We start from the raw sequence: 8,630 nt of genomic DNA, 5'->3' as shown, positions 1-8,630 counted from the left end.
AATGCTTAGCAGTATTTCATCTGTTTTTGTGTTCTGAGTTCAAATTCCGCCAAGGTTGACTTTGCCTTTCATCCTTTTGGGCTCGATAAATTAAGTACCAGTTGCGTACTGGGGTAGATCTAATCGACTGGCCCCCTCCCCACAAATTTCGGGCCTTGTGCCTGCAGTAGAAAAGATTATTATGCGGTTATTATTATTATTATTATTATTATTCAGTAGTTTTATTTTTATAACGTGCTTTCACTTCACTACCGAGCGCAGCTCTGTGCGCCTTGGGTATGTGCTGTGGTTTGCTGTGGTGCTCTTATGTTTACTGTATTGAAAGTGTTTTGCGTAGAATGTGTGCAGTACCCAGTAGTGCAATTTTCTGTATGTTATATATATTTGTAAGTCCTGGTGTTTTTGTTATGTATTTGTCTGAATATTTTTTTATTATACCTAAGGCACCTACTATGATAGGAATTGTTTCTGTTTTTAGATTCCACATTCGAGTTATCTCTATTTCCAGGTCTTTGTATTTTGAAAGTTTTTCCATTTCTTTTAGAGAAACGTTGTCATCTGCTGGTATTGATACATCAATTAGAAAGCATTTTTTTTCTTCATGATCTTTGACAACTATATCTGGTCTATTTGCCTTAATTTCTCTATCTGTGTGTATTGGCATATCCCAGAGTATGGTTGCTTTCTCGTTTTCTGTGACCTTTTCTGGCGTGTGTTTATACCATCTTTTTTCTGTTGCTATTCCATAATGTTGGCATAGCTTCCAGTGTATATAGGTCCCAGCTCTGTCGTGTCTGTGAATATATTCCTTCTTAGCCAGGACTGGGCAGCCAGAGATAATATGATTTATTGTTTCTTGTCGATCTCCACATATTCTACAGTTACTTGTTATATTTCTTTTCATTATGTGTTTTTGGTAATTTCTGGTGGGGAGGCTTTGGTCTTGTGCAGCAATTAAAAATCCTTCAGTCTCTGCTTTGAGTCCTGAGCTTCTCAGCCATTGCTGGGATTTTTCTCTGTCTATTTCTTTCGCATTTAGTTTAGCCCAGTATTTACCATGTAGGGGCTTTTCTTGCCATCGTTTTATCATGGTCCGTTGCTGTTCTAGTTTTAGTTTGGATTTCATTTGTTTTATAGCTTTTGTTGTTTCTTCTTCTTCTTCTTCGTATTTGTTAGGTAGATTGATTTCTTGTTTGTATTTGTCAGCTTCCTTAAATACTGAAAACAGTTTTTTGTTTTGCTCGTGTTTTGTGGCTATTTGTATTAGTTTCCCTTGCTTCTGGAGTAGGTATTTTTGCAGTCCTATGGTGGTTATTTTATAATAGTTTTCTAGCTGTATAAGACCCCTGCCACCTTCTGTGCATTGTATATATAGCCTTTCTATGTCAGATTTTGGGTGGTGCATCCTATATCCTGTCATTATTTTTCTTGTTTTCCTGTCTATTTTACATAGTTCGTTTAGTGTCCAGTTAAGGATGTTGTAGCTGTAGCTTATAACTGGGACAGCTAAAGTGTTGATACCCATTATCTTGTTTTTAGCATTGAGCTCTGTTTTTAGTATTGATCTAACTCGTCTATAGTACTCTTTCTTTATTTTTTCTTTCATTTGTGTATGTTGTATCCTATCTAGTTCATTGACTCCTAAATACTTATATGGTTGGCTTTCGTCTAGTTCTCTTATTTCATTGGCTTTATCTAGTGTTATATTGCTACTTTTAACTAATTTTCCTCTTTTCAGGGTTGCTTTGGCACATTTTTCTAATCCGAATTTCATTTCTATTTCCTTGGTAAAGCCGTGTACTGTCTGTAGTAGTGTTTCTAGCTCTTTGTCGTTTTTTGCATATAATTTTAGGTCATCCATATATAGAAGGTGGCTGACTGTTTTTCCATAGCATTTGTAACCGCATCCAGTTCTATTTAGCAATTCTGTTAAAGGTGTGAGTGCCAGGCAGAACAGGAGTGGAGAGAGCGTGTCTCCCTGGAATATTCCTCTTCTAATGGGGATGGCTTTCGTTTTCACAAGTCCCTCTTTTGTTTGGAGCTGTAGCACTGTCTGCCATTTGTTCATTGAGTGCTCTATGTATTTTATGATAATTGGTGCCACCTTGTTTATGGCTAGTGTTTCCAGAATCCACGTGTGGGGAACACTGTCGAAAGCCTTTTGGTAGTCCACCCAGGCCATACTGAGGCCTTTCTTCTTTCTGCGGCTGTCTTCAGTTATGGCTTTATTGATCAATAATTGATCTTTACAGCCGTATGAGCCCTTGCAGCATCCCTTCTGCTCTTCTGGAAACAGGTTGTTATTTTCCAGGTGTTTACTCAATCTCTGCGATATTATTGCAGTAAAGGCTTTGTAGATCGTAGGGAGACAGGTTATAGGTCTATAGTTTTGTGGTTTCTCCGTTTCCGTGGATTTGGGGATTAAGATGGTTTTCCCTTTTGTGAGCCATTCAGGCATTGTTTCTGGATCTGCTATTATGTTGTTAAAGTTTTCTGCCAGCTTTTTATGCATTGCTGGCAGGTGTTTTAACCAGAAATTGGGGATCTTGTCGTGTCCAGGTGCTTTCCAGTTGCTTAGTCTTTGCAGTGTCTGGGTGACCTCTTCAGTTGTTATAGGGGCCCAGAGTTGCTCAGGTGCTAAGTTCGTTGTTTTAATGGTCCTTTTTTGGGGTTGTTGCTTCACCGACCATATTTGTTTCCAGAATTTCTCTAGTTCTTCTGCTGTTGGTGCTGAAGTAATGTCTATTTTATTTTTACCCAGTTCTTGGTAGAGTTTTTTGGGGTTGGATTTGAACTGTTTGTTTTGTTCAAAGAAACGTTGGCGTTTCTCATACCGGCGGATCCTCTGTGCTTTGGCAAGGATGTCTTGCTTTAGTTTTTCTTTTGCCTCAGGTAAGTCTTTTTCTGTAATGCTGTATTTGTACAGTATTTTTGTTTTCTTCTTGTTACTTAGTAGTGTTGATTGTTTACTAATTGCGTTGAGAATCGATAAATCTTTTCTCTTTTTTTTAATTTTGTTCTGGATGTTATTTATCCACAAGGTCTGTTTGGGTGGTAGAACTCCTGTTCGGATGGGTTTGAGTGAGTATCCTGCTTCTTTTGTGGCTGCAGTGGCTGCCGCATATATCATGTCATTTAGCTCAGTGATATTGCCTGTTGTTTCTGTGGTTGTTAGTTCCGTGACGGCCAGGTTTATGCTATTTATTATTGATGTTGTTTTATTGTCTATTTTGATTTTTGGGAGATATAATCTGTGGTCCATTCTAAGATCTGTGGTTTTCAGTTCTTCGGTTATTTTCATTTTCATAGTATCGTAATTATTAGGTTTCCCTTCGTTATTTCCAGGCTTTATATTTGTTTTGCCTTCCTTTTCATTCATATGTTTGTCTGTGGTGTTCTGGATTGGTGCTTTTTGTACACTATTATACATCTCTACGGTCTGGGTTTGTTGTTTTTTGTTTACTTCGTTTTTGCCGGGCATGTTACATTTGTCCTCGTGTTTTGCTATCTCAGTGTTTATATTATTATTTGGCATTGCTGTGTGACTACTATCTAGATTTTCCCGATGTATTTTTTCTTTCAATTGTTCTATTTCTATTTCTGATATTTTTTTTGCTTTTAGAATATATCTTCTTATGTTAGCTAGTTTGTTAGGGTTCATTGTTTTATCGAGGTCTATATTTACATTATTTTTCTTCCATGTTTTATATGTATGTGTTGTTGCGTTTTCGTTTTTTGGGTAGAGTACTGCTGTGAAATAGGCGTGTAGGATCGAAATGTGTTCCTCACGTGTCCATTTATGCCGTTTTGGTTTTGTTTGCGGGACATGAGGAACAACGTCCGGCCCTTTATTTTGACGGTCGTCGTTTTCGTAGGGTACCGGTTCGTTTATTTCTGTTGTCAGATTGTTTTGCACGTTCATATCTTCGTACTTTTTTCTTAACAAGCTTACAGTACGTACTTCTCGGTTGTTATTCTTGGGTGAAATAATACCGGTGTTATTTAATATATTATTATTATTATTATTATTATTATTATTATTATTATTATTATTACTATTATTATTATTTTAATTTTTATTAAGGCAGTGAGCTGGCAGAATTGTTAGCATGCCAGACAAAATGCTTAGCAGTATTTCATCTGCTGCTATGTTCTGAGTTCAAATTCCACCAAGGTCAACTTTGCCTTTCATCCTTTCAGGATCAATAAATTAAGTACCAGTTACACACTGGGGTTGATGTAATCAACTTAATCCCTTCCCCAAAATTTCAGGCCTTATGCTTCCAGTAGAAAGGATTATTATTATTATTATTATTATTATTATTATTATTATTATTATTATTATCATCATCATCGTCGTCATCATCATCATCATCATCATCGTCGTCAAGACAGCAAGCTGGCAGAATCATTAAAACTCTGGATAAAATATTTATTGGCGTTTCATTCATCGTTACATTCTGACTTCAAACTCTGCCAACGTTGACTTTGCCTTTCATGTTTCCGAGGTCGATAAAATAAGTACCAGTTATGCACTAGGGTTGATGTAATCGACTTAATCACTTCCCCAAAATTTCAGGCCTTGTGATTCCACTAGAAAGGATTATTATTATTATTATTGTTATTAACAGGCAGTGAGCTGGCAGGATCGTTAGCACGCTGTGTGAAATGCTTGGCAGTATTTTGCCCGTCTCTATGTTCTGAGTTCAAATTCTACCAAGGTCGACTTTGCCTTTCATCCTTTCTGGGTCAATAAAATAAGTACCAGTTGAACATTGGGATCAACGGAATCGACTCATCCCCTCACCCATAATTGCTGCCCTGGTGGCAAAATTTGAAACCATTATTATTATTATTATTATTATTATGTGGTGAGCTGGCAGAATCATTAGAACACTGGATAAAATATTTATTGGCATTTCTTTCATCTTTACATTCTGACTTCAAATTCTGGAGTTGGTAAGATACTACCAGTTATATACTGTGATTGATTCAATTAACCGTTCCATCCTCACAGAAATTTGTGGTCTTTTGCCTATGCTGGAAACCATCTATGTTGCTCATGTTGTTAACACAATCATGTGACCCAAAACCCTGTTTTTCAGTCTTGTCTTAGGTCCTCACTCTTGTGAAATGAATAAACTTTGTCCATTCCCTCCAAACTTCCTCTACCTGGGGCTCATACAAATAAAACAGTTCTGCCTGTGGTAAAGACAGTGTGAGTGATGTCTTTATACATATAATGAGATGAAATCATTGTTGCATTTTCAACTCCAGTTCTGGTGCTTTGTTGTGTTTTGTTTGGGCAAAACCCTTTGATCCTTATTACCTCAGTTTACATTTTGCTGTCTCTTGAAATAGGTACAAGATCACTTGGGTATGTTGCCTATGAAAGGCTGGTGTCTATTGAATGTTAATGTCTTGTGTTTTGTGTTTGATGCTACAAAACCACAGCCTAACAATTGGCCCTTAAAAGATCATCATCATCACCATTTAACATCTGTTTTTCATGAGTTGGATGGTTTGACGGGAGCCAGCAGACCAGTAGACTACAGCATGCTCCAATGTTTGCTTTTGGCATGAAGAGCATCCAGCTGTGTTCTACAGCTTGATGCCTTTCCTAATGTCATTATATTTAAGCATATCAGGGTATATCACTATTGGCAGGGGGCAGGGTCTGGTTTGAAGGTCTCTTTGTAAAAATCCTTCTTGAAGGATGAAAGATGAGATCAACCAGGATGCTACCTTCCATTGACCCCCATATGGAATTGCAGTTCAGAATGCCAAGGGGTCCACCATATTTATTCATGTAGGAGTCAAACCATTTTCACAGAGGCAATGATAAAAGACCGAGACCTCTGGAGATATGCTGTGACTGCAAAGACCCTGCAAATAAAGCGAGTTCACAGCTGAAATCTACACCAGTGTTGCATAACCAGCCCCAGCCCATTCAAAAGTACCTTGGATCGTAGGGCAACATGCTGTGCTTGAGGAGACTTATTGAGTCAAGTACATCAAAGTCAAAATCAAATGGAAATTGTAGTTGTGATCCCCGTGCCACTGGCACATAAAAAGCACCATCTGAATGTGGCCGATGCCAGCGCTGCTTCCGTGCCGGTGGCACGTAAGAAGCACCATCCGAACGTGGCCAATGCCAGCGAACTGGTAGAATCGTCAGCACACTCTACCAAAATGCTTAGCGGCATTTCGTCCGTCTTCACATTCTGAGTTCAAATTCCGCCGAGGTCGACTTCGTCTTTCATCCTTTCGGGGTCAATAAAATAAATACCAGTCAAATATGGAAGTCAATGTAATCAACTGTTTCCCTCCTCCAAATTTCAGGCCTTGTGCCTTTTGTAGAAATTATTATTAGTAGTAGTAGTAGTAGTAGTAGTAGTAGTAGTAGTAGTAGTAGTAGTAGTAGTTGCAGTAGTAGTAGTAGTAGTAGTAGTAGTAGGTAGTAGTAGTAGTAGTAGTAGTAGTAGTAGTAGGATTAGGAATAGTAGTAGTAGTAGTAGTAATGAGTGCTTTGGTGAAAGTCCACAATTATTTTTTTTTTTTTAATTTTAGTATATTTTAGTCCCAGTTAGAAATGTTTACTGTTTAAAATCCTTATATTTTTTCTGTGATAAACTAATAATAACCATAAAACCATAGTCTTTTATTCAAAAGTAATTTTCAACAATATTACATCACATTTCTTGATATTTTTTGTTAAAATCTATTGAGATTATTATTATTATTATAATATATTTTTTTCTGGTTTCTTTTATTTTTTCCTATTTTGTAATTTATTTCTTTTGTCATTATTTTTGTGGATCAAATACAAATACTAACTGCCTGGCACGAATAAGACTCCCAAAAACTGCAATATGAAACGGTTCCAGAGGAAGAACCCTACTGCCTGTTGCATGTGTTAACAAGGGACCTGTTTGGATCTTAAGTAGAGGAGTCTGTTTGAAAAATATATTGTAGTCTCCACCCAATGCCAGTACAACCAGCAATAACCCTGTAACTTGTTCTGGGAGATGTAGGAGCGGGAAAATAAAGGATGCATGTCCCAGGACCCCAAAGCTGGTCCAAGGAAGGAGCAACCATTAATGATTGAGTAGGAAAATTTAATGATGGTTGCTTTTGATAGGACCCTGTGAAAGAGGTGCCTGAGGATTCTGCTCTCACAGGGTTAGTGGACGGATAAGATGGATGGATGAATAGACTTATGATTGTTACACATTTTTTTTTTCTGTATTCAGGGAAAAAAATATTCGATGCATTTAAATCATAACCTGTCATCTCCTGATGGTAGGTAGGGGGCTTAATGTCAATAGAATTAATTATATAGTTTGTTGTGGTGGGAAATTTCTTGGAGAATCAAATCCATGGCTTTGTGTGTGTGTGTGTGTGTGTGTGTCCCATCACCACTTGAGAACCAGTGTTGGTGTGTTTATACTCCTCTGGTGACTGATGCCAGTACTGACTGACTGGCACCTGTGCTGGTGGCATGTAAAAAGCATCATTCAAGCGTGGCCGATGCCAGTGCCAGTGGCACGTAAAAAGCACCATTCAAGTGTGGTAGATGCCAGTGCCACCTGACTGGCCCCAATGCTGGTGGCACATAAAAAGCACCTGTTCCACTCTCGGAGTGGATGGCATTAGGAAGGGCATCCAGCTGTAGACACCTTGCCAGATGAGATTGGAGCCTACAGCAGCCTTCTGGCTTGCCAGTCCTCAGTCAAACTGTCCAACCCATGCCAGCATGGAAAGTGGACATTAAACGATGATGGTGATGATGATGAAGTATTAGGTTTAACAGAAAAATTAGCTCTGACACAAATAAAATAGAAAAAGATATTTCACTCCTGTGTTGGAATTTCTTCATAGACTGAGTTTTCTTTTTAGGGGTTTATTGAGACAGAGCTTTTAAATCCCCCTATTACTAAAGTCTTACATACATCAGGGAGATCAATTTACTTATTATTAAAGATCATTCTTAGCTGCGATGCAGTTTGGGAGACTATGAACCCCAAGAAGGGCAACTTTATGTGAGAAGATGTGAAATGGAGAGAGAGGTAAACTATGAGAGAAAAAGAGGGAGTAGATCAGAATAAGTTTCTTGCTGTCCTAGGTCTACATGACTGCTCGTATTTTAGAAGAGAGAATGAGGAGTGTTTGGGTTGAGCAGGAAAGTAATTAAAATTAGTGGTAATGAGGTATTACGAGATAGCTTCAAAATAGGGGGAGGGTAGAAATGAGTGGAAGAGTAGGGGATGTCTGGCGACCGAATAACAATGATGATAATGCAAAGGAAAACATGGTTAAAATTTATTTTTGTTTTTTGGGGGAAGAATTTTTTTTGTCTTTTTTGCACTTTTTATATATTTTCTTTATTTATATATTTTTCATTACACTCAAGTTTTTTTTTTTATCTTCTGTTGCACTTTAAAAACGGTACATGCATTTATGCAACATAATTTATGTGCATAACACTGTTGTTTCACTTGAAGCATATTACTAGTGCAGCATCTGACATTACACTAGTATTTGCATAATTTGAAATACCCAAACAATGTGTTCATTGCCCAAGGTTCCTGGGTTCAAATCTCTGTGATCATCTCCATTTTCTTTTTTTT

This window comes from Octopus bimaculoides, chromosome 9 (genome assembly GCF_046866305.1).
Source record: "Octopus bimaculoides isolate indiv1 chromosome 9, ASM4686630v1, whole genome shotgun sequence".
NCBI classification, from domain to species: domain Eukaryota; kingdom Metazoa; phylum Mollusca; class Cephalopoda; order Octopoda; family Octopodidae; genus Octopus; species Octopus bimaculoides.
Note: the sequence above shows the minus strand (reverse complement) of the source record.